We start from the raw sequence: 25,356 nt of genomic DNA, 5'->3' as shown, positions 1-25,356 counted from the left end.
AGTGGCAGAGCATGGAGCCGGTGCTTGCTCCCCGGGAGCTAGTACTGTGCTTCTTGGTGGAGGACACCAGAGTGCAAACCGCGGCAGGGAACACCGAGGGTATGACCAGCATTGGCATGACCCTGGACAGAGGCTGCCAGGAGAGGTGACCACACCTGGGGTCAGGGAGCACTAGTATGTTGGAGCCAGTCCCTCCCAGCTCCCAAGAGTCAAGTGCAAAACTTTCAGGAATTCTGTGAGACAATCATTAAACATGGCAATTATTAAAATTCAATCATTCATTCCTTAAAGAGCTTACTAAAAGTAATAAATACTCCAATCTTGTCATTTCCTAATTATTTCACTGCATTTTATTATTAACCATGCTCTTGAGATTATTGAAATTTTTGTGCCTACACAGGGGGATAACTGTCTAACAGTGTTCCTCTGCTCATCTCTTCTTAACCCTGTTTTTGGTGGCATCACTTTGGTAGCTGAAAATCTGCTGGGATAAGAATGGAAATGGCAAATGCTGCAAATCAAGGCTTAACTTATTGTTTTATCCATGTTTAGACTTAAGAATGTGATGAAAAATGCTAATGAGGCAAACTAAACTTAAATATATGTCATGTGCGGACCCATCGCGTTGTGAATAGCATCAAACATTGAGGGAATATTCTTCCAGCACTGGAAACCTACAACCTGATTCAGCAAAGAAGTCACTCACGTGCTTCGACCAGACATGTTGGTTTGCTTTTATTATATTCGACAGAAACAAAGATATCAGTTAGCTTTCATGTTAAACACTATTCTTGTTTGTTTATTACAAGCATTGAACAAATTGGTGATAACTGTAGGTTGACTACAGATACAAAATTTCAGCAAAAAACAAAAAAGCCCTCTGTGGAAATAAATTGACTCTATGAATTCAGGAAGCAAGAATATTGCATTTGACTATTATTCTTAAATTTTCTGCCATATATCCTTTATATCAGTAAAATTTAAAATAAACTTGTGTGTGTATGCACGCTTCCTGGGTAACTCAGATGGTAAAGAATCTGCCTGCAATATGGGAGACCAGGGTTCGATCTCTGGGTCAGGAAAATCCCCTGGAAGACGGCATGGCAACCCACTCCAGTATTCTTTCCTGGAGAATCCCAGGGACAGAGGAGCCTGGTGGGGTCACAAAGAGTCAGACATGATTGTGCGACTAAGCACAGCACAGCACATGTGTATATGAACACACATACATTCTTTCTGGAGAGCCAGTTGTTAACCCTTTACAACACACCACTGAGTTTGGGACATCTTATCCTTCTCTATCTGGCTTGCTGGAAAGGCCAGGAGAGGAAAGGAGTTTGCTTGAAAAGGGAGCTCCACTTATGCCCAGCGTGAAGTGAGCATCTTTGTAGAATAAGAACATTCAGAGTATTTACAACACAGACATGAAGACCACAATAGGTGAAAGACCCCAGTAGATGCAGGACTAACTGCAGTGAAGCTGTGCCCACCTCCCCACCCTCCCACCCCCACACACACCTTGTGTTTGCACGTCCCCCATCCCCTACCTTCTTCCTTTGTGCTTTTAATTCAAGTCACATGTATAACTCGAGAATGTATAAATTACAAAAGGTCTTTCGAACCAAGTTAGTATGTAAATATAAAATATAATGTTAAATTCCCATCATTAATATTGAAGAGAAGTCAATATTTGATCAAAATCACCTCCGGGGAATATGCCTTTCTGCCTGGTTTTATGCCTTTCTGCCTCGCAGACTTATTCAATTATTATTTAATTACCCGGTTAAATGTCACGGCTTACAAAGCAGGGATTATATTAATAATAACATGAGGTTTGTTTTAAACCAGCCCATACATTAGGTAGAGCTGATTTTGTTTGATCGTCTCACAGAGCACAGGATTTATGTTATTCTTCTGCACCTGGTTTTGAATGAATTGATGCTATTTAAGCTTTCCCTCCTCCCTTTCCACTTTAAAAAATCATCCTCTTGTATTTGTCATATTTTTCCAGTCTTTCAGCTATTCTCCACCCCACTTCTCCACCCTCCCCCCCACCACCACACCCCGGGAGTCTTATTTCCACTTAAATCAAATACCTTAACAAAGGATTGTGCCTGAAATACAGTAACAAAACCAAGACACTGGGTCACGGAAGACTATCTCATCTCAAAAGAAGGTGGGGCCCCACGCAGAGCAGTTTCTGAGCCAACACCTTCCGACTGAATGGTTTGCTGCTTAATTCATTGCTATAAAGTTGCTATAGCAACTGTTCTATCAGAAGGATTTGTTGGCACCTAGATGGACTTTATTTCTTTGACATTGGGAGAGGAGAGGGAAGACAAAGTCTGATGAGAGGACCGAGTGACAGAAGATCACTCCCCTTTCGACTTTACCACTCTGGACCCACATTTGGGGTATTTTGCGCATGGCCTTTTGTCAATCTGATGTGGCGTAGAGATGCGGGGAGAGGGAACAGACCCAGGAGGGCTGAGGGGAAGGCTGGAGGAACAGCTGAATGAGGTGGGCCATGCACGCCTTTTGTCCTGCACCATCTGTGTGCTGTGGTTTTGGGATGGAGCCAAAAGAACGTTACCTGTATTCTGCCTCTCAGAGCCCCCCGCCCACCACCGCCCCGTCCTGCCTCAGACACAGGGGCCTCACGTGCAGCGACAGGGCCATAATAGCCTGGCAAATCAACTGCTTGAACATTTGGCTTTATGAATATTGAGCAAAATTCTTCAAATAAATTATGAAAATGACTAAGAGAACAGACATCTGAATCCCATTGCAAGCCTAGGGCCACTGATTTGTAATGCTAAACATGGTAATAGTGGGATAAATGAGGGATACGTTTCAAAATAACTGGTGACCTTGGAAACCTGGCTGCACTAAGAGGAGTCCTAATTACAATCGCTCATAAAAGCCCAGGGCCAGGGATGTCAGGTCACAGAGCCGAATGGAGCATCCGAGAGACACGTATCCAAGCAGCGCCTCTTCACATACTGAACATAAAAGAACGCAGCGTTGAGAAATTATAATTTCCAAAGTATCATAGAGCCTTTCAGGAAGTCAGTTGGCAATTGATATCAAAATCCTTAAAATTTCCAATAAGTTTTGACTCAGCAGTTCCACCTCTACAACTTTGTCCTGGGGTGATAATCACAGATACATAATGTACAAAGTCTTAACAATGGAACAGTCAGCTGCAATGTATATAGCTACATACCTTTCTGAATGTGCAACCACAGGGAACTGGTTAAATTATGGTATATCTATGTAGCAGAGAACCTTGTTGCCATTAAAAATGATTCTGAAGCAGCATTTTTTTTTTAAGATTTATTTATTTAGTTTTTTACTGTGGCACATCTTTGTTGCTGCGCTCAAGCTTTCTTTAGTTTTGGTGGCCTGGGGCTACTCTTTCTTGTGGTGAATGGTCTTCTCATTGCAGTGCCTTCTGTTGTTGTGGAGCACAGGTTCTAGGCGGGTGGACTTCAGTAACTGCAGTGCGTGGGCTCAGTAGTTGCAGCTTGAAGGCTCTAGAGCACAGGATCGGTAGTTATGGCACATGGGCTTAGTTGCTCCAAGGAACATGGGATCTTCCCGGACCAAGGATGGAACCAGTGTCTCTTGTATTGCAAGGCGGATTCTTAACTACTGGACCACCAGGGAAGCCCTGAAGCGGAATTTTTGACAATAAGCTACTGAAGAAAGAAAAAATGGAAACAGTGCTGATAATATGCTACTGAAGGAAAAATGGGTTACAATGGAATATGTATGGCAAATTCCATTTTTAAGATCATATAATGCATAAAAAACAGTTGAGGTACAATAAAATGTTGATGGCTGTTAATTCCATGGAGTAGAATTATGGGTGATTTTATTGTTTTCCTTTTTAGACTGACTTATATTTTCTGGCTTTTCAGGAATGAATCTTTCCTTGCTGTTCTAAAACAAAGAAAATGTATCTTGTTACATTTCTGTCCATTAATTACTTCTCTAATTTTTATCCATGTGATTTTAGGAGAGTGAAGTTCTGACCAGACACTCCAGCTTCATCTGTCCTGATAAGCTCACATCCACTATGGGAATTAATGGGACACAGATGTCCAACTTCTCTTTAAAGCCAGGAGATGTGGTAGCAGACCTCTCCACCAGTAAGACTTGGTTCTGAGATCCCTTGTTCAGGAACTTCCATGTTTTCTGCAAGAAACAAATTGCTAGATACAGGCCCAAAAGGCAGGGGTAGGAAGAAATGGAAGTGTTTTTACAAACAGGGCAGAAAGCATTATAAATGTTGTGTGATTATAAAATAAGAAGATCAGTTTTATAGCTGAGTCATAGAAAAGAGTCTCTTAATTTAATAGAAAAATCTAATACAATATGGGCTGCTCTGGTGGCTCGGGTGGTAAAGAACCTGCCTGCAATGCAGGAGACCTCGGTTTGATCCCTGGGTCAGGAAGATCCTCTGGAAAGAGAATGGCAACCTACTCCAGTATTCTTGCCTGGAAAATCCCATGGATCAAGGAGCCTGGCAGGCTACAGTCAATGCTGTTGCAAAGTGTCAGACAGGACTGAGCAGCTAACATTTTCACTTCAGTTCATAATACAATGTAGAAAGAGTCCATTGATACCCTGCAGGGCCTGACCTGGGCAGGAGGACAGCCTGAGGACGCCTCCCTTCCCCTCTTTCTGGGCATCACCAGAAGTCAGGAAAGTTACAAAGGCTCCCCATCCTCTTCCTGCATCTCTTTCCCACCCCATCATTGGCAACCAATCAGTCAATCAAACAATTGGAGTCTGCACTAGAGCCGGAACCCTTTGGCCATTCCTGGCCACACTGCATCTTCTTGAGTCTGGTTACAAAGGACCATATTTTTAACTTGCCAGGCTTGCTGTCCATTGTGACAAATACATGACATAGAATCTAGGACACTTTTACAAATCAGATATTCCAGCACTTGCAAAAGGCAATGCATTCACTGTATTTATTATTCTTGGAATAAAAAATTTTATAATAGGTTTATCCTAAGTTCCTATGACCCCTGAATAAGGAATATAGTACGTACCTAGTATTTTCAGTGGTTACTATCATTTGTCACATGTGCTTCTATTAACCTTGGCAGCACGTGCATAAGCTTATTACATTAACAGAGTTAAGCATGAACTTGATTTCAGAAAAAATAATCAGTCCTTGGAAGGACAGCATCATCACCTTCATGTAAACAATATTCCTCTGCAAACAATGCCCTTTATTTTGGCAACGTGTCTTTCCTGCCATCTGCCTTGCAAAGCACTTGCCAGAGTTACCATAATAACTGAGTTACAGAGGGAATTAAGTGTAATGGAGGGGAAGGAAACTGATTGCTTAATTTTTATTAACAGAAAGGGAGAAAACTGTGGCGCCCTGCTGTGAACTGAAATGAAACAAAAAGAAAGATACAGAGAAAGGACTCCAGGTGGCAGGAACGTTCCTGAACAAATATTGGCAATCCTATTGGGAGACTGAAAAGAGGCCAGCATACTGGTGGAGCAGAGAAAGCGGTAGGAAAGAGAGGGGCACAGGCCGGGCCTGAAGTGATATGACTCAATACATCAAAAAGACACAGACGCTGAGAGACCACAGCTCCTTCTGGAAAGAACTATTTAACTCTCACTGCATTCTGCTTGTCCACATGTCAAGGTTACATGTCTTTACCAGCACGAAGTTAGAGCCTAGGATGTGTGCAGGTGTGTGTGTAGAATAAGTGACTTCTAATTCCTGCCCTGCCATCATCAAATAGTCTACAAATTATGTTAGAGAGGGTGTGGAGAAAAGGGAGCCCTCCTACACTGTTGGGGGGAATGTAAATTGGTACAACCACTCTGCAGAAGTCTGGAGGTTCCTTCAAAAACCGAAAATAAGAGTCAGTACATGACCCAGCAATCCCACTCCTGAGCATGTATCTGGAGAAGACAAAAACTCTAATTTGAAGATATATGTAGCCCAATGTTCATAGCAGCACAATTTACAATAGCCAAGATATGGAAGCAATCTTACTGTCCATCAATAGACGAATGGATAAAGAAGATATGGCACATACATATATACAATGGAATAATACTCAATCTTAAAACAGAATGAAATATTGCCATTTGCAGCAACACGGATGGACCTAGCGATTATCATACTAAGTGAAGTAAACCAGACAAAGACAAATATTATATGAAATCACTTATATGTGGAATCTAAAAAATAGTACAAATGAATTTAGTTACAAAATATTTTCTCAGACATGGAAAAGAAACTTCTGGTTACCAATGGTGAAAGGAGAGAGAGGGAGGGACAAATTAGTAGCTCATATGAGATTAACAGATACATACCACTATATACAAAGCACATAAACAACAAGGACTTACAATACAGTACAGGGAACTATATTCAGTATCTTAAAATAACCTATAATGGAAAAGAATCTGAAGCTGTATACTTGAAACTAATACAGTATTGTATGTCAAAAAATTTTTTAAAAGAAAACAGACACAGAAACATTTTTTGCCCTGAAAGCATGTGACAATTTGGACAACTCATGGGAGTCATTCAGACCTCACTAGGACCCTCCTGCATCCTCTGACCACTTGGGTTGTGGATGGTGGATTAGCCCGAGGCTGCCTGAGCTGAGCTGTGTCCCCTGCTCATCCAACAAGGAGACCCCCTCCACCTTCCTGCGAAGCCAGTTTTCCTCCTCTTTCAGGGGCAACTGCTAGGCCTCTAACCTGCTGTGACTCCCTGGAACTAACCCTCCTCTGGGTATGGGTTTCACTTGTTTGGTCTGCAGACTGCAGGCTGGCTGTTGGAAAAGACGAGCTCAGATGGTAATATAGTATGATAGTATCATGGTAGGTAATGCATTCGTGCACTTTATGTGGTACATGCTGTCAGCTGCACACAGGATTCAATTTCTCCTACAAGAGATGCTCAGGTAGGGAGTGGGGAGGAGACCCAAGACACTGCATCCAACCCCACAGGGTACTCACCTCCTGAGCTCCCTCCTGGCCAGCATGGGATTCTGGGTAGCAAATTCATGGGCTTTTCTAAACTGAGAACTCTAGTAAATGGATTCTTACCACCATTGTGTACAGACATGCTTGCTAAAGGAAAAGCCACAAATCACAGTTTTTCCTCCCTTAGAGAAAACAGGAAAGAAGACACACAGCCACACTCTATACTGGCAGGAATAATTTTCATATGTATACATATAACCTGAGGAGAATCTATTATAACTGATAAAGTCAAACCCAGAATGCAGCAAGGTGAGTTATATTATCAGCTGTAATATGGGAGCTGTTGTTTAGCCGCTGAGTCCGATTCTTTTGTGACTCCAGGAACTGGGGCCTGCCAGATCCGCCAAGCTCCTCTGTCCATGGGATTTCCCAGTCAAGAATCCTGGAGTAGGTTGCCATTTCCTTCTCCAGAGGTTCTTCTCCACCCAGGGATTGAACAGGCAGATTCTTTACCACTGAGCCACCTGGGAAGCCCACTGCAACTCTTATCCACAGAGAATATCGTAACATTTTTCTCATAGCAAGTTCAGTTCAGTTCAGTCGCTCAGTCCTGTCCGACTCTTAGCAACCCCATGAACTGCAGCACACCAGGCTTCCCTGTCAATGACCAACTCCTGGAGCTTGTTCAAACTCAAGTCCATCGAGTCAGTGATGCCATTCAATCATCTCATCTTCTGTCGTCCCCGTCTCTTCCTGCCTTCAATCTTGCCGAGCATCAGGGTCTTTTCAAATGAGTCAGTTCTTTGCATCAAGTGGCCAAAGTATTGGAGCTTCAGCTTTAGCATCAGTCCTTCCAATGAATATTTAGGAGTGATTTCCTTTAGCATGGACCAGTTTGATCTCCTTGCAGTCCAAGGAACTCTCAAGAGTCTTCTCCAACACCACAGTTCAAAAGCAACCATTCTTTGGCACTTAGCTTTCTTTATCGTCCAACTCTCACAACCATACATGACTACTGGAAAAACCATAGCTTTGACTAAATGGACCTTTGTCAGCAAAGTAATGTTTCTGCTTTTTAATATGCTGAATAGGGTGGTTCTTTATAGCAAGTTCAGTTTAGTTCAGTCGCTCAGTCAAGTCCGACTTCTTTGTGACCCCATGAACCGCAGCACACCAGGCCTCCCTGTCCATCACCAACTCCCAGAGTTCACCAAAACTCATGTCCATTGAGTCGGTGATGCCATCTAACCATCTCATCCTCTGTCGTCCCCTTCTCCCCCTGCCTTCAATCTTTCCCAGCATCAGGGTCTATTCAAATGAGTCAGCTCTTTGTATCAGGTGGCGAAAATATTGGAGTTTCAGCTTCAACATCAGTCCTTCCAAAGAACACCCGAGACTGATTTCCTTTAGGATGGACTGGTTGGATCTCCTTGCAGTCCAAGAGACTCTCAAGAGTCTTCTCCAACACCATAGTGCAAAAGCAACCATTCTTCAGCGCTCAGCTTTCTTTATAGTCCAACTCTCACATCCATACATGACTACTGGAAAAACCATAGCCTTGACTAGACAGACCTTTGTTGACAAAGTAATGTCTCTGCTTTTCAATATGCTGCCTAGGTTGGTCATAACTTTCCTTCCAAGGAGTAAGCGTCTTTTAATTTCATGGCTGCAGTCACCATCTTCAGTGATTTTGGAGCCCCAAAAAATTAAGTCAGCCACTGTTTCCACTGTTTCCCATCTATTTCCCATGAAGTGATGGGACTGGATGCCATGATCTTAGTTTTCTGAATGTTGAGCTTTAAGCCAACTTTTTCACTCTCTTCTTTCACTTTCATCAAGAAGCTCTTTAGTTCTTCTTCACTTTCTGCCATAAGGGTGGTGTCATCTGTGTATCTGAGGTTATTGATATTTCTCCCAGCAATCTTGATGCCAGCATGTGCTTCCTTCAGCCCAGCATTTCTTATGATATACTCTGCAGTGAAGTTAAATAAGCAGGGTGACAACACACAGCCTTGACATACTGCTTTTCCTATTTGGAACCAGTCTGTTGTTCCATTTCCAGTTCTAACTGTTGCTTCCTGACCTGCATACAGGTTTGTCAAGAGTCAGGTCAGATGGTCTGGTATTCCCATCTCTTTCAGTATTTTCCTTAAGGTCAGTAATTCAGAAGAACCGAGGGGTAGGCTATTTTCAGAGTGAAAAATGAAACTACAGAATGTTTTAAAAGAAACATAATTTTTGTATTATTATCTGTATTTGAATATAATAAAAACAAAGTTTCACAGTATCCACTACATAAAACATGTATACAGAAAACAAAATTGAAATGAACAATGAAAAAAAATCAACCATTATTACTTGCTCTTTTCAAATACACCCCAAACTCATACTTTTTCTATATGAAGTCTTAGTGTGAAGTCTGTTCATTTGAAAGGTCAACAGAGAAGTATAAACACATGAAGATCTACTTACCCTGAATACAGCGCTTTTGGGCCTTCTTCTCTGCCTGTCCTTACTAACATATGCAACATTCCACAATACCCGATTTCTTTATAGTTTGCATCATTCTTCTGGCCTTGAATCTGGAGCCATGTCTTGGTTAAATCAGTTGAAGGTATACTGCGCTCCACTGTGATGGAAGAAGAAGTTAAAGAAATTTGACACATCCATATGATAGACAAAAATGCTGCTTTTCAAGTCTCTTTATAATATTTGAAGATATTCACAATATGACAGTAAGTTATGAAGAGGATTTAAATTGCTATTATACAGTATGACCCCGTATAATGAGAGAGAGAAATGGAAACCATGATGGCTTTAAGAGTCTATCAAAATGTGAACCGAGGCCAACTAGATGGGCAGATGGGTGTGTTTTGTTTTCCCCTTTATATATTTCTCGTTGTCTAATTTTGCCAAAATGATCATGTGTTAACAAGCATCAGAAAACAAAATTTTAATGCCATTAGGTCAAAGAAATTTTATACCTATTAGCTATTTTGTGAAATTGTGTGGAAACCAGGGAAGAAAGGCCGAGTTTATTTACAAAACTGCAATAATTTAAAATCTGTATTTTTGCAGTGACAGCACCAGTTCATGTTCCCACCAACAGTGTACCAGGGTTGCCTTTTCTCCACACCTGTAGCGACTGCAGAAAACAATATGGAGGTTTCTCAAAAAACTACAAAAACTAGTGATCACCAGGTTTTTACTCCTCACTGGGGAGGGGGAGGGGAGGGACGTGATATAGGCTCCAAGTGTGAGGCAGGCTACAGGGATGTATTGTACAACACATGGACTATAGCCAATATTTTGTAATAACTATAAATGGAGTGTAACCTTCAGACATTTTATAAAATTTTTTTGAATAAGAAAATTTTAAAAATCTTATAAAATAAAAGATGCATTTCTGTTTCCAGTAGTTGCGTACATGATTCAGAGAGTTACCCGGCATCTCTGAGCCTCGGTTTACAGTACATGTCCCCATACTCTGCTATCATCAAATTCTCTGACTCCTGGTGGTTTCATTCTGCTTTTCCAAACATGGTCGGGTATATAACTGGGTATCTTCCAAAGATTAACGACCTTTAGAACATCGTTTGTTTATGTCGTTCTTACTTAGGAGCTATGTCCATAACTTAAAATATGTAGTTTAAAATGCTGGCCATTCCAGGTCACCTACAGCCAAGTTTTCCTGAAATATTTACTGCAGAGAACAGCACTGAATTTGTGGTCACAGAGTTCTACCTCAAAATGTAATCTACAGGTCTCAAGATCCCCATCCTCCAACTGTATCATGACACTTGAGTTATCTGGACCATTAATTATAAGGTTCCTCCTTGTCTCAAAGACTTTTGGTTGTAACATGGTCTTCCCTGTGGGACTGAGACCAGCAGGATTCTTGACCACCAGAAGGAGTCGGGCTCCTTTTTGGTAACATCTCAGGGCATGGGTTGACCCCATATTCCTTCCCACCTAGGCTTGTCAATGCAGCTCTTCTCTGAAATAAACTTGGCGCTGTAGGCGTCCCAGTCTTCACTGACTTCACCTGCCAACCCCAAGCATCTGGGGAGCCAAACTGATGACGGGGTGATCATTCTGGAATCCCAATTACTCAGCACCTATTGTGATGCTTTACCAAATACTTTTTCAAAATTGAGGCTTATAACCACTCGCGCTGTAGTCACACAATGGAATACTTGACAGCAATGAGGATGAATGACCTACAACTTCATCCAGCGCTGTGGGCAAATCTCACAAACATGATGCCGAGCAGGAGAAACCAAACACAGAGAAGCATATGTGTGTTAGTCTGCTATATATATATACTTGCAGTGTCCTTACAAAGTGCAGAAACAACCAAAACTGATCCATGATGGATGACGTCAAGACAGGTGTCATCTTTGTGGATGGGGAGCAGACAGGGGTTTCTGAGATGTTAGTAATGTTCTGTTTTGCGGGTTGGATGCTGTTTTATACAAGAGTGTTCAATTTGTTAACACACAAAGTCATCAAGCTGCATACTTAGGATTGGGGCACTTTTGCTGTGCTGTGTGTGTTTAGTCACTCAGTTGTGTCTGACTCTTTGCGACCCCACGGACGGCAGCCCTGCAGGCTCTCTGTCCATGGGATTCTCCAGGCAGGAATACCGGAGTGGGTTGCCATGCCCTCCTCCAGGGGATCTTCCCAATCCAAGGAATGAACTCAGGTCTTTCTCATTGCAGGCAGATTCTTTGCTGTCTGAGCCACCAGGGAAGCCCAGGGCACTTTTGCACATATATATATATATATATATATATATATATATATATATATATATATATTTTTTTTTTTTTTAGGGCTTCCCAGGTGACTCCTGCCAATGCAGGAGACTCAGGAGACATGGGTTCAATCCCTGGGTCAGGAACATCCCCTGCAGGAGGAAGTGGCAACCCACTCCAGTCTTCTTTCCTGGGAAATTCCCATGGACAGAGGAGTCTGGCGGGCTATAGTCCCTGGGGTCACACAGTCAGACACGACTGAGCAACTGAGCACATGTGCCTGAGTGCTTGGCCATCGCATGCATAATACTTGAATAAAGAGCTACTTGGGGGAATTCCTGGTGGTCCAGTGGTTAGGATTCCACTCTGTCACTGCTGAGGGCCCTGGTCGGCGAACAAAGAACTCACAAGCTGTATGGTGTGCCCTTCCCCTTTACCAAAAGACTAGTCAAAATGACAAACCACGAGGGTAAAAGAACTAATTTTTTAAAAATGATTTGCATTATAAAAAAGAACTACGTGGAAAAAATATCAAGACCTATGGAAAAATCTGAAATTGAGAAAACAGAGACTGGACCAGAGGAGGTACAACAGATGCCAGTGAATTTTTTCAGAGAAGTTGGTGCACTTGGCCCCAACTCTGCAGGGATTTTCTGAAGTTTGTGGGGGGCATAGTGAATAATGGGGGAGCCCCTTTGCACAGAAGAGCAGCAGCTTCATTTGCAGGCTCCTTTTCTTCTCCAGCACTGAGGCAGGGTTTACCACCTCTCAAGGGACCTCAAAGAGGAGCCTGAAGATGCTTCCAGAGGTGAGCACCCACACAAACGAACAGACACCTACAGGCCTTGCATAAGGATAGTCACCGTCCAGAGTAAGACTGCGGTCTCTCCAGGGCTGCAAGGAGGTGACCCTTGCAGAACCTTCCCTCCTGGTTTTGAGCCAGCTTTGCCACTTACAAGCTCTGTGGTCTCAAGAAAGGCGTTTCTCCCATTTTCTAGTTTTCTCTTCTCTACAATGGTGATACAGAGTAGGCATTGGCATCCCACTCCAGTACTCTTGCCTGGAAAATCCCATGGACGGAGGAGCCTGGTAGGCTACAGTCCCTGGGGTCGCTAAGAGTCGGACACGACTGAGTGACTTCACTTTCACTTTTCCCTTTCACGCACTGGAGAAGGAAATGGCAACCCACTCCAGTATTCTTGCCTGGAGAATCCCAGGGACGGGGGAGCCTGTTGGGCTGCCGTCTATGGGGTCGCACAGAGTCGGACACGACTGAAGCGACTTAGCAGCAGCAGCAAAATGGTGATAAGAAAAGGAGTGCTGGACACACAAGGTCCTCAACACATAAGAAGCTCAAAAGGTAGGTTCCTCCTCCTATTACCATCCTCATTCACTTTTTCCTTCAGAAACAGATTTTCCCAGTCTGAATAGCCAAGTAACTTGGCCTCACAGGAGAGCCGGCTGTCGGGAGGCCAGGGAAATTGGAGTCCACCCCACTTCACGGGGGGCCATGAGGGATAAAGACTCAGCCTTAAATCTCTGCAGAATTACCCAGGGACTGCTCCTTCAGAAACTCAGAGTGTAGGGAAAGCAGCATTTGAGACAATGGCCCCAGACTCACAAATCATGCTCCAGAGCATCTGCCTCCTGGAGATGTTCGTGAGAAACAGCAACAGGTTTCCACAAGTGGCTCCCAGAGATAACCCTGGGCATTGTGGGGTGCTGTGCTGGGGTGGGTAGAACCGAGCCGCCAAAACTCCAGAGGACAGTTGGGTGATTCAGTTAGGTGCTCCCTACACCATCTGTACATTTGCCTGAGAGAGGCGCCTTTGCTGAGAAGAGCCCCTGGAGACAAACGCTGGTCCAGGCGGCCGTGCCATGAGCTCACTGTCTTTGGCATCCATCAGACACAGCTCCAAGGGCAGCAGCTGCCCGGAAGCTTTGCAGGAAGCAGCCCCACCCACCGCATCTGGATAAAGCCAAAAGGGTCAGGGTGAGCCAAGGATGGGATGCTCAGCCTCAGTGCAGCAGAGACACCCTCTTTGGTGGCTTGCTTTGCTCTTCCTTTGGGTCTAAAAATGCCCGGGGCAGTATTCCACTGTTATTTGCTGACGCATAGTGACGCATTTGACCCATAGTCAAATCTTGCATAATACTACTTAATTACAAAGAAAATTCTAAAGTTAAATTTCCCTCTAATTTAACGAGATTTTAGAGTCATTGCAAGAGGCCATCTCCTCTCTCCAAAAGCTTGAACCCTGGAGTGCTCGCATTGAAAGGGAACATGGGGATCTTTCTGATCTGATCCTGTATGCTCTAGTATAGGGGTGGAAATGAGGGCTGGAAATTTACGATTCTTGGTACCCAGGTTCCATCCCTGGGTCAGAAAGATCACCTGGAGAAGGGAATGGCAACCCACTCCAGTATTTTTGCCCGGAGAATCCCATGAACAGAGGAGTCTGGCAGGCTAAATACTCCATGGGTCGCAAAGAGTTGGACACCACTGAGCGACTAAGCAGGCACAGAACAGAGACAGCAGGGGAGGGACCAGATGCCAAAGCCGATGAGCAGTCCAGTTTTTGCTCTCTGATTCCCACGGCTTCTCTCTCGCTTAACAAATTAAATGCCTCCAGCGGAAATGTCAGCTCTAGGGAGAAAAAGTCTTCAGTGTAAATGAAACCTCCAAGTGCCTTGGGCACAGGAGGAACAGAGCTCACTTGGCCACTCCCTCTCGGCCTGGCTGGAGCCTATTATTTCTGGGGAAAAGGAGAGGCTGGAGCCCCTCTCCGTGCCTCTGCTGGAAAGCCAATATGCCCTTGAACCGTAGAGGAATAACTCGAGGATTAATAAGCTAATGCGGAGGGTGATGAGCGCGGCAGCGTGGTGTGTGGCTTGCTAAGTGAACTAAATCAACATCAGCAGGCGCTGCAACCGCGGAACACGAACCCGGATGAGATAATTTCCTTCTTCACCGAGAAGGCCCTCCGACCTAATGAAAAGCTATATATCCCTCTTGGAGACAGCACAGTCCACAAAAATGCTACAGTACTTAGAGAATTTGTAGTGACTCTGTCCACATTCACTAAGAACGTTCCTTCTCCACTCCCATCCCACCCTACCCCCTTATTCAGAAGAGCGTGTCATATTTATTAAGCCCGATTATATTTCAGGCAGTTCCCTCAGGGATGTACAGGCATTATCTCATCTAATCCATCAGCCCTGTTAGAGACATTGTATTTTTATTGCCATTGTACAAGTCATACAATGGAGGGGCAGAAATGGGGAAGCAACTTCCCAAAGTGGTGGTACCTGAATGTGAACTCAGGTTAAGGCGTGACTTTTTTTTTTTTTAACAAAATGGAACCAACCACGAAGGGACTCGAACCCTCAATCTTCTGATCCGAAGTCAGACGCCTTATCCATTAGGCCACGTGGTCACCACACACTTGGCAGCTAGGAGCAGCCAGCCTCCTTGGAGATGGTGGCACTGTTGACTCCAGCTGCAGAGAACAAGGTCATGTATCCCAAGTCCAACCAGGATTTTCCACTGCCTGCTGCCTGTTCAGGGCTTCCCTGGTGGCTCAGACAGTAAAGAATCTGCCTGTAATGCAGGAGACCCAGGTTCCATCCTTGGGTTGAGAAGATCCCCCGGAGAAGGGAATGGCTACTCACCCCAGTATTCTTGTCCTGTTCCCTCCTAGGATCTGAACAGAAGCACCACTGCATTCAACTGCAGCAGGGGAATGGCCCCCAGAGGGAAAGGCTGAGACCAGGGGTTTGTAAAAGGCCTTCAGGCTTTTATATTTTTTAAAAGCTGAGTGGAGATCAAGAGGGGAGATCAACTAAATAAAATAATGACAGAACATGAGGAAGTGGGAAGCTCAGGAGTTTCAAAATTCATATCCTGTTTAAAATCAATGTACTTTAAGCATATTTCATGGTATTTAAGTTATAGGACATAAAACTCAATCACTCTTGTGGACAATTGAATGAAATGAATACAAACACAGCATAGTTCCTGAACAAACATTCCCCACATGGTGTGGTTCCTGTGGAAACAATAAAAATAATCCAATTTAGTTATACAGGGTTCACCTTCCCCACTTGTAATTAGTGCTGCTACAATGGAGGAAGCAGAGAAAGAAAAGGAGATAAACTGGCAACAGAGAATTACATCTAGTCCCCAGCAGGACCGGTTCTCTCTCTTATCTGCAGTTTCTAAATCCCATCTCTTATTATAGATATTTATCCTCCCTACTAAGGCCCCTCAGGACTAACCATGTGATTCTGTTTCCATTTTCATTCCATAGCACCAGTCCCTCTATAGCCCACAGAAAGAGATTGGGAAGAGAGTTTTTGGGTATGTAAATTTGAGGGCAGAGAAGAATGGGAATTTGACAGGGAGGGTATTTAAGGAAGGGTATATTTCCTTTCATTAAACCAAATGGGGAGTAGGGAAACTCCCAAAGGAATTATTTATAAAGATTGCCAATGCAAAGAGCCGACTCATTGGCAAAGACACTGATGCTTGAAAAGACTGAGGGTAAGGTGCAAGAGGAGAAGGGGGTGACAGAGGATGAGATGGTTGGAAGGCATCACCGACTCAATGGACATGAGTTTCAGCAAACTCCAGGAGACAATGAAGGACTGGGAAGCCTGGCGTGCTGCAGTTCACGGGGTCACAAAGAGTTAGACACAACTTAGTGACTGAACAACAACAACATAAAGATTGTGGAGTACCTACAAGAAGGGGTGACGGACGTATCGTGTTCCAGATTGGAGCTGGGCTTAGGCGATGGGCTGAAGGCCCTGCCCCTGTGCCATTGTGAGAGGGAAGGCAAAGCGGGAGGAAGGGCGTTGGTGGAGCTCTCTGGACTCCCACATGCACACTTCCTGAGGATATCATGGGCATGGAGGGAAGGACCTGGATTGGGCCTGCATTGCCAGCTTCTCCCCTAAAAGGGCTGGTTGCTGCCCAGGGTGTTCCAACGGCAACAGGCTGATGGACAGGCCACTGTGTTGAGAGCAGGAGGAGCTAGAAATGGTCAAGCTGGAGCTAGAGGTTTTGAGTTATAAGAGGCCTCATGGGCTTCTGCTGAACTCCACGTGCAGCTCCACCATTTGACCAGTCTTGGGCAACAGCCGTGGAAAGGGGGCATGGGGATTACTCAGTTGTTTTGTTCCCACCTCAGCAGGGGTGTATTACAATCCAGTGATGATAGTGACTGCCAGATCCAGTATCAGACACCTCAGGTTTAGGGGCCTGGCACCTGGTGGCTCAGCTGGTAAAGAAACTGCCTGCAATGCAGGAGACCTGGGCTCGATCCCTGGATTGGGAAGATCCCCTGGAGAAGGGAACGGCTACCCACTCCAGTATTCTGGCCTGGAGAATTCCATGGGCTGTATAGTCCATAGGGTTGCAAAGAGTCGGACATGACTGAGCGACTTTCACTTTCACAAACACCATCTGCACATGGGGTCCTCAGCCCCCCTATTATTTTGACTGACTGGCTGCCAATTTGGGGGTCCCCACAACCCCCTCAGTTCAAAAATTCACTAGAATGACTTACTGAACCCAAGAAAGAACTATACTTACCACTCTAGTTTGATTATAAAGGGTACACATAGTGTGAGGTCTGGGGGGGAATGAAGAATTTGTATGCCCTCTCCTCACAGAATCAGGACACCCCAGCCTACATCAGCCTACATCAGTGTGTACACCAAGCAGGAAGCTCCGCTGAGCACTGGCATCCAGAATTTCTGTTGGGGCTTCATTGCATAGACAGGATTGATTAAATCCCTGGCCATGAGATTTAACTGAATCTCCAGCTCCTCCCCAGCTCTTCTCCCCTCCTAAGCCAGTTCCAACTCTAATCACAGGCTTCTTGGTCTTTCTGGAGAGCAGCCTCCACCCTGAAGCAATCTAGGAACCCCAGAGTCATCTCATTAGCATAACAAAGACATTCCTTACACTAGGGGAAATTCCAAGGGATTTTAAAGCCCTGTGCCTGGAACTAGGGACACTGGATATATTTCCCATTATTGGTATTGGAGAAGACTCTTAAGAGTCCCTTGGATTACAAGGAGATCAAACCAGTCAATCCTAAAGGAAATCAGTCCTGAATATTCATTGGAAGGACTGATGCTGAAGCTGAAATTCCAATACTTTGGCCACCTGATGCGAAGAACTGACTCATTGGAAAAGACCCTGATGCTGGGAAAGACTGAAGGCAGGAGGAGAAGGGGACGACAGAGGATGAGATGGTTGGATGGCATCACCGACTCAATGGATATGAGTTTGAGCAAGCTCCGGGAGTTGGTGATGGACAGGGAAGCCTGGTGTGCTGCAGTCCATGGGGTCACAAAGAGTCAGACACAACCAAGCGACTGAACTGAACTGAACTGAACTGAACCAGTGATAGCCAGAGAAGGAGCCACAACCAAAAGAAGACGACTTGTGAGCTCACATAAGCTAATTAGCAAGACATTTCAAAAAAAATTCTACCATCTTCCCTGCCTCCAAACCAGAACCAGAACCTATTAAAGGGAGGAGAATTTGGCTTGTTAAAGAGAGAAGACCACACACTTCTCTACTCCACACACCTCTTTACTGCAAGACCTGTCTGGACTGGAGAAAGAAAGAGCTCTGAATCAGAAACTGAAACTTCACACTGAATCAAACTAAATTTTAATTAATGAAAAGGACCTAAAAAAGTTGTGAGATTTTCTTAAGACACCATTAAGTGATGAGAAAGTAGGGTTTGACATTATAGTTGAAAGTATGGGCTAGAAAAATAAAATTGTTTCATGTTTAAAGCACATTGAGCTTAACATGCACTTACAGTCATTTATAGCCACTACGGTAGCTAATAGAAAAAAGATGGAAAATATCAAGTGTTGGCAAGGATGTGGAGCCACCAGAACTCTCATATACGGTTGAGGAGCATAAACTGCTGTAACTACTTTGGTAGAATGTTTGGCAACGTCTATTAAAGTTAAATATATGCATACCATATGACCAACCCAATTCTACCCATAGCGATGTACCCAACAGAAATTCATTTGTTTATCAGAAGACATGAACTAGCATGTTCAAAGCAACACTATTCATAATAACCCCAGACTGAAGATCATCCAAATGGCCATCAACAGTAGAATGCATAAAAATAAGTTGTGTAGTGTTTACAAATGGAATAGTATACAGCAATGAGATTAAATAATCCCAAACGACACACAACAATGTGGATGAATCTCACAACCACAATATTGGTATAGAGATCATTCTTGGAGGGTAGAAATAATGTCTCCCTTTGAAGCAAGGGGAAGATTTGTTTGCAGCCCACTACAATGATCCAGGTTTCCTAAGCTCAAGATCTCTTTCCTACAAGACAGTCCACTGCATGTGCAGGTGTAGCCTGGCCCTCCTCGTGTCACCCCCATGGGACTTGGGGCTCAGGGAACTGGCACAAGATGTAAGTAATAAGATGCCCTTAGTCTCTGACCCAAGAGTCTCTGTGGCCTCTGCAGCAGCCATGGAACCAGCAGGCTAACTTGATAATTTGTAGACACGGTACAGTCTCAGGCTCCTCACAATTATTGACATCCTCATGCTTCCATGTGCATACATTTGAAAAATAATACACCTGAGGGTGCATCTATTAATCTATAGACAGTATCTATGGAGTTGCAGAAACACCACTTATCAGCCTTCTCCCCTGTGGCCTAAGTATACCCATGCATCTGCAATTTTCTCTTTGCATCAGTTCCTTAAAAGTTTGTAGTGTCATTTGCTTTCATCACATTACCCCCAGGTGATGCCTGCACAGCCAAGCTACCATTCACCACCTTCCCCTTTCCCCCTTCCACATGGCTGACGTTTACTGATTTCAGTCTCCTTCTCTGATTTATCAAGCTATATTTAACTTTTCCTTTCCTGTGCAAGTTCCCCTTTTCAGCTCTCTGCAGAAAGGCTCACGGAGTCCTTTTCCCAATGAGACTTCTTGTTATTTGGAATGACATTTGCTTCTCCGGTGGCTCACATGGTAAAGAATCTCCCTGTAATGCAGAAGACCTGGGTTTGATCCTTGTGTCAAGAAGATCCCCTGGAGAAGGAAAAGGCTACCCACTCCAGTATTCTGGCCTAGAGAATTCCATGGACTGTTTAGGTCATGGGATCTCAAACAGTCGGAGACAAGTGAGCAACTTTCACTCACTTGCTTCCTTTAGCAGTCTTTTCCAATAAAAGATAAAGACTTAATGTAATTGCTGTGTTTTAGAGATGAATTATACCCTGTATGTGTTCAAGAAATATGTACTTACAAAATTATAAGTTATATCAGACTTCTAGTGAAGTTATGACCTTTCCTCTTACCGACCATCTCAGTAGCATCTCACTTATATCTATTTCATGACCCCCACACATTTGGAATTCTCCCTTCAGGAAGTGAGCTTAATTAGCTGATGGGCTTAAGAGACCTGGCTGTAGTGTATGGTGGGGCTCAAACAAGCTGAGTCCGAGCTGAGCTCTGGAGTCTTGCAGTCAGTGTGCTGGACTAATTTATACTCAAGGGTAAAAATTAAGTCTAGTTCTTGGTGGCTGGCCAGACTATTGCACAGAGTGAAAGCTTATTTCACTATAAGATGCAGACTGCAGAGTTGAAACAAGCTGAATGCATTCTTCCTCTTCACACTGTGATATGGAGCCTCTTACCTGCTTATTGGTCTCCACTGACTTTTTTTTTTTTTTTGCAAAAGGTACATTCATGAAAGGGCTTCCCCATTGACGCTAGTGGTAAAGAACACATCAGACAATGCAGGAGATGTGGATTCGATCCCTGCATTGGGAAGATCCCCTGGAGGAGGGCATGGCAACCCACTCCAATATTTTTGCCTAGAGATTCCCATGGACAGAGGAGCCTGGCAGGCTATAGTCCACAGGGTCACAAAGAGTCAGCCATGACAAGCAACCTAGCATGGCACAGCACACATTCATAAAAATAAGGATAAGTGATTATTGAGTTTTGGGTCCAAATTAATAGATTTTTTTTTTTCTCCATTGGATCACATGTGTCAATATCAATATTCTGTGTATCTCATTTATCTATAAGTTCTATATTTAACCAAAGTTGATAGTTATTAGCTTTCACTATACCCTCACATCACTTTCCATGTCAATACACTGCATCTCAAAATAACCAAGCATCCATCGTGAGAGAAGAGGGAAGACTTTTCTTCTCTCATGCTTCTCTTAGTCTTTCTTGTGTCCAGGTTTCTGGGATTCAACATCTCCTGCAATTTCTTTTTCTCTTCATGTGCACTTGAGTTCTGAGAGAGTCCTGCAAGGTGTCTTTGTTGGAAAGTCGTGCTGCTGCTGCTAAGTCGCTTCAGTCGTGTCCGACTCTGTGCGACCCCATAGACGGCAGCCCACCAGGCTCCCCCGTCACTGGGATTCTCCAGGCAAGAACACTGGAGTGGGTTGCCATTTCCTTCTCCAGTGCATGAAAGTGAAAAGTGAAAGTGAAGTCACTCAGTTGTGTCCGACTCTTCACAACCCCACGGACTGTAGCCCATTAGGCTCCTCTGTCCATGGGATTCTCCAGGCAAGGGTACTGGAGTGGGTTGCCATTGCCTTCTCTGTGGAAAGTCCTATGGACGTCCAAAGAGCAGCATTAAGGTCAGGTTCTGTCAATCTGAATCACAAGGAGGCAGAGTCACGTGCACCAGCAGGCTGCTAGAGGTCCCTGTCATGCAGGGACACAATTACAGCAGCACTGTGCTTTGGTATCTGACTCCTCAGCTGGTAGTTGTAACTGGTTGGAACCTCTTGTCTTATTATATAGATTCTTCTTCAACTCTGGACAAGTATAGTAAGTACTGAGAGAGACTCAGTAGTTACTGAGAGCTGACAGTGAAAATACCATCCCTGAGATATGCCCAGTTCACACATCACAAATTGGTAGCAACAAAGGAACAAGTTTGCATATCTGAGTGGAACAAATTGTTTAAAATAACAAAGGAATTGCCTTATTTCTCCAGTAGGAGACAAGGTACCTACCAAAAACATTCCTACTAAATGGATTTAACTCATTTGAAAGAAAAAGGATATTCAAATGATGACTAAGATTGCTACGCATGATATGTTCTTGAAAAGGATTTTCACGCACAACAACAATAAAAAAGATCAATGAGTATTGTTAAGTCAACAGATATGTTGTGAATAAGTCAGAAAATCTTTGACTCGTAGTGACAAAGTATGTCACTAAGTGGAAGATCATATACTAACAAGCGTTGCAGAGTGAGGGTTTCATTTTCTATCCCCGGAGATATTGAGAAATAGCCAGTGAACTAATTTAAATGCCATAACTCAGGGATTATATCTGGCCTGGAATACACAGTCAATAAATATTTGTTGAATAAATCTGAAATGGGGAAGTAAACAGATGTCATCAATTATGACAGCAAATCACAATTACTGATCTCCTCAGGGACTCACTTCCACACCAAACTCTGCCCTGCCCTGGGGTTTTCATCCAGAAAGGACAAGGTCTGGGCCTCAGCTGAGTTTTGTGCAATAGACAGAAGAGGCAATTTCAAAGAATTTTTTGAGGAGCAATAGTGGTAATCAGTTCAGCTCAGTTCATTCACTCAGTCGTGTCTGACTCTTTGCGACCCCATGGACTGCAGCACACCAGGCTTCCCTGGCCATTGCCAACTCCAGGAGTTTACTCAAACTCATGTCCATTGAGTCGGTGATGCCATCCAACCATCTCATCCTCTGTCGTCCCCTTCTCCTCCTGCTTTCAATCTTGCCCAGAATCAGGGTCGTTTCCAAGGAGTCAGTTCTTCGCATCAGGTGGCTAAAGTATTGGAGTTTCAGCTTCAGCATCAGTCCTTCCAGTGAATATTCAGGGCTGATTTCCTTTAGGATGGACTGGTTTGATCTCCTTGCAGTCCAAGGGACTCTCAAGAGTCTTCTCCAACACCACAGTTCAAAAGCATTAATTCTTCGGCGCTCAGCTTTCTTTATCGTTGAACTCTCACATCCATACGTGACTACTGGAAAAGCCATAGCTTTTAGACAGACCTTTGTTGGTAAAGTAATGTCTCTGCTTTTTAATATGCTGTCTAGGTTGGTCATAACTTTTCTTCCAAGGAGCAAGTGTCTTTTAATTTCATGCCTACAGTCACCATCTGCTGTGATTTTGGAGCCTAAAAAAATAGTCTGTCACTGTTTCCACTGTCTCCCCATCTATTTGCCATGAAGTGATGGGACCGGATGCCATGATCTTAGTTTTCTGAATGTTGAGTCTCAAGCCAACTTTTTCACTCTCCTCTTTCACTTTCATCAAGAGGCTCTTTAGTTCTTCTTCACTTTCTGCCTTAAATGTGGTGTCATCTGCATATCTGAGGTTATTGATATTTCTCCCTGCAATCTTGATTCCAGCTTGTGTTTCCTCCAGCCCAGCATTTCTCATGATGTCCTCTGCATATAAGTTAAATAAGCAGGGTGACAATATACAGCCTTGACGTACTCCTTTCCCTATTTGGAACCAGTCTGTTGTTCCGTGTCCAGTTCGAACTGTTTTTTCCTGACCTGCACACATATTTCTCAAGAGACAGGTCAGGTGGTCTGGTATTCCCCTCTCTTGAAGAATTTTCCAGAGTTTGTTGTGGTCCACACAGTCAAAGGCTTTGGCATAGTCAATAAAGCAGAAGTAGATGTTTTTCTGGAACTCTCTTTCTTTTTCGATGATCCAGTGAATGTTGGCAATTTGACCTCTGGTTCCTCTGCCTTTTCTAAATCCAGCTTGAACATCTGGAAGTTCACGGTTCACGTACTGTTGAAGTCTGGCTTGGAGAATTTTGAGCATTACTTTACTAGCATGTGAGATGAGTGCAATTGTGCAATAGTTTAAGCATTCTTTGGCATTGCCTTTCTTTGGGATTGGAATGAAAACTGACCTTTTCCAGTCCTGTGGCCACTGCTGAGTTTTCCAAATTTGTTGGCATATTGACTTCAGCACTTTCACAGCATCATATTTAAAAAAAAAAGAGAGATTAAGAAGAAGCACAAGCAGAGAAGATAACTCATGGAAGGTAAGTCTTTGTCTGCATCAATTTCAGTTGGAGAGAAGGGAGTCCAAGACTGAATGCTAACTCTTGTCATTCCATAAAGGTGAATCTTCTGGGCATTGTTTTTAGCGCCGAATTCTGCTGAAGTCATGAGTCACCTTGACCTCAGTGCTGTAAGTCATAACGCAGGGGTTGCGTCATTCTTCTATACGGTGGACTTATTCTGGGGTGTAATTAGTGGCTGCCTGATGAGTTATAACTGGACATATTGCCTAGTTTTAGCCATTTCACTCAAATCAAGATTATCAAGCAAATATAAATGATACCTCTCTGATTACAAGTGTGTTTTTAGTTACTTATTCATGATGATGACAGGTACACTTTAACCTCTTTTTCCTTATAATAAGCAGTTTACTTGGGTGAGGTGGTTGTCTTGATTTAAGGGTGTTTTCTGTGGTCATAATGTGTAACTGACCCATGCCATACTTGATCGCATTATCTTTCCCTCCTTAGGATAATGTCTAAATAAGTTAAAAACTTGGGCCAACAGAACCATTATCTTGTGCTTACCAAAGATTCCTGGTAATAATTAAATAGCCAGTGGAATATGTAGCCCCCAATTCTCAGTGGCTGAAGATAGAACTTGGAGAAATAATTGTCATAGTTAATTCCATAATTTGATTTTAGTTTCAAGGGCCATCTATTTCATCAACTGAATGAAGAGTTAAATACTTTGACTAGAGATACAGCTCCCTGTGTTTCTCCTTGCCTCTTCAATGAAGGGTCTCTGAACAGTAAACTGAGAGATCTGGTAAAGGAGTGTTGGTACAGGAAAGAAACTATATTTGAAAATACAAAGTTGATGTTCCATTTGAAGGACACAGAGCAGAAATGCTCCATAGCTTTTTAAGATGGACGCAGTTTTCAGGGGGCGTTGCATTCTTCCTCTGTTCTTTGGTTTGGCTCACATTTAAAGCCTAGAGAGATAAGGTGATGTGGCTGCTTGAAGTAGCTCAGGAGGAGGGCTGTAGCCAACTGGAGAACTTGCTTTCTGAAGAGTCACTCTGGCTTCAGCTCCTGCCAGTGTGGCCATCAGGCATTCAAGGTCACTGGAGCCAGATTCTCTATTTGTCCAGAGAAACCAGAAATCTTAACTTTTTGATCCCATCAACAGATTGTTTAAATGCTGGCAAATAATTCAAAAACAGTTTGAATGCTCTCTGGGCCAAATAAAACATGAGTGCCAAACAGATTCAGTCATGGGCCACAAGCTTGCAATCTCCACCTTGACATGTCCTTGAAATTTCTGCTGATACCATTTTTCAGTCTTTGTTTTTCAGAGCTGAGATAATGTCGCTATTTAGGCTGAAAAAAAAAAGAAATCTATTGTTGCCATGGTAGCCTCAGCATTTTCAATGATGGGTAGAGATGATTTGTATTTAAACACTGTTAGCTAACACAGAATCTTATGAGTTAAAAATATAGCAGATTAATATTTTTTTAGGAAAATCAAGCAATCCTTTCTTAATCCTATGCAGCACAGAAT

At 43.5% G+C, this 25,356-nt stretch overlaps 1 non-coding gene across 1 annotated transcript; it reads right to left on the bottom strand.

Moving 5' to 3' along the window:
- Window positions 1–15,102: 15,102 nt before the first annotated feature.
- Window positions 15,103–15,175, bottom strand: TRNAR-UCG (transfer RNA arginine (anticodon UCG)). The gene has a single exon. It is a non-coding gene; the product is annotated as a tRNA-Arg (tRNA).
- Window positions 15,176–25,356: the final 10,181 nt, after the last annotated feature.

Source organism: Giraffa tippelskirchi, chromosome 8 (assembly GCF_054371585.1).
Source record: "Giraffa tippelskirchi isolate mGirTip1 chromosome 8, T2T-mGirTip1v1.2.pri, whole genome shotgun sequence".
Taxonomy (NCBI): domain Eukaryota; kingdom Metazoa; phylum Chordata; class Mammalia; order Artiodactyla; family Giraffidae; genus Giraffa; species Giraffa tippelskirchi.
The sequence above is the reverse complement of the archived record's forward strand: the minus strand, read 5'-3'. Positions and strand labels throughout refer to the sequence as shown.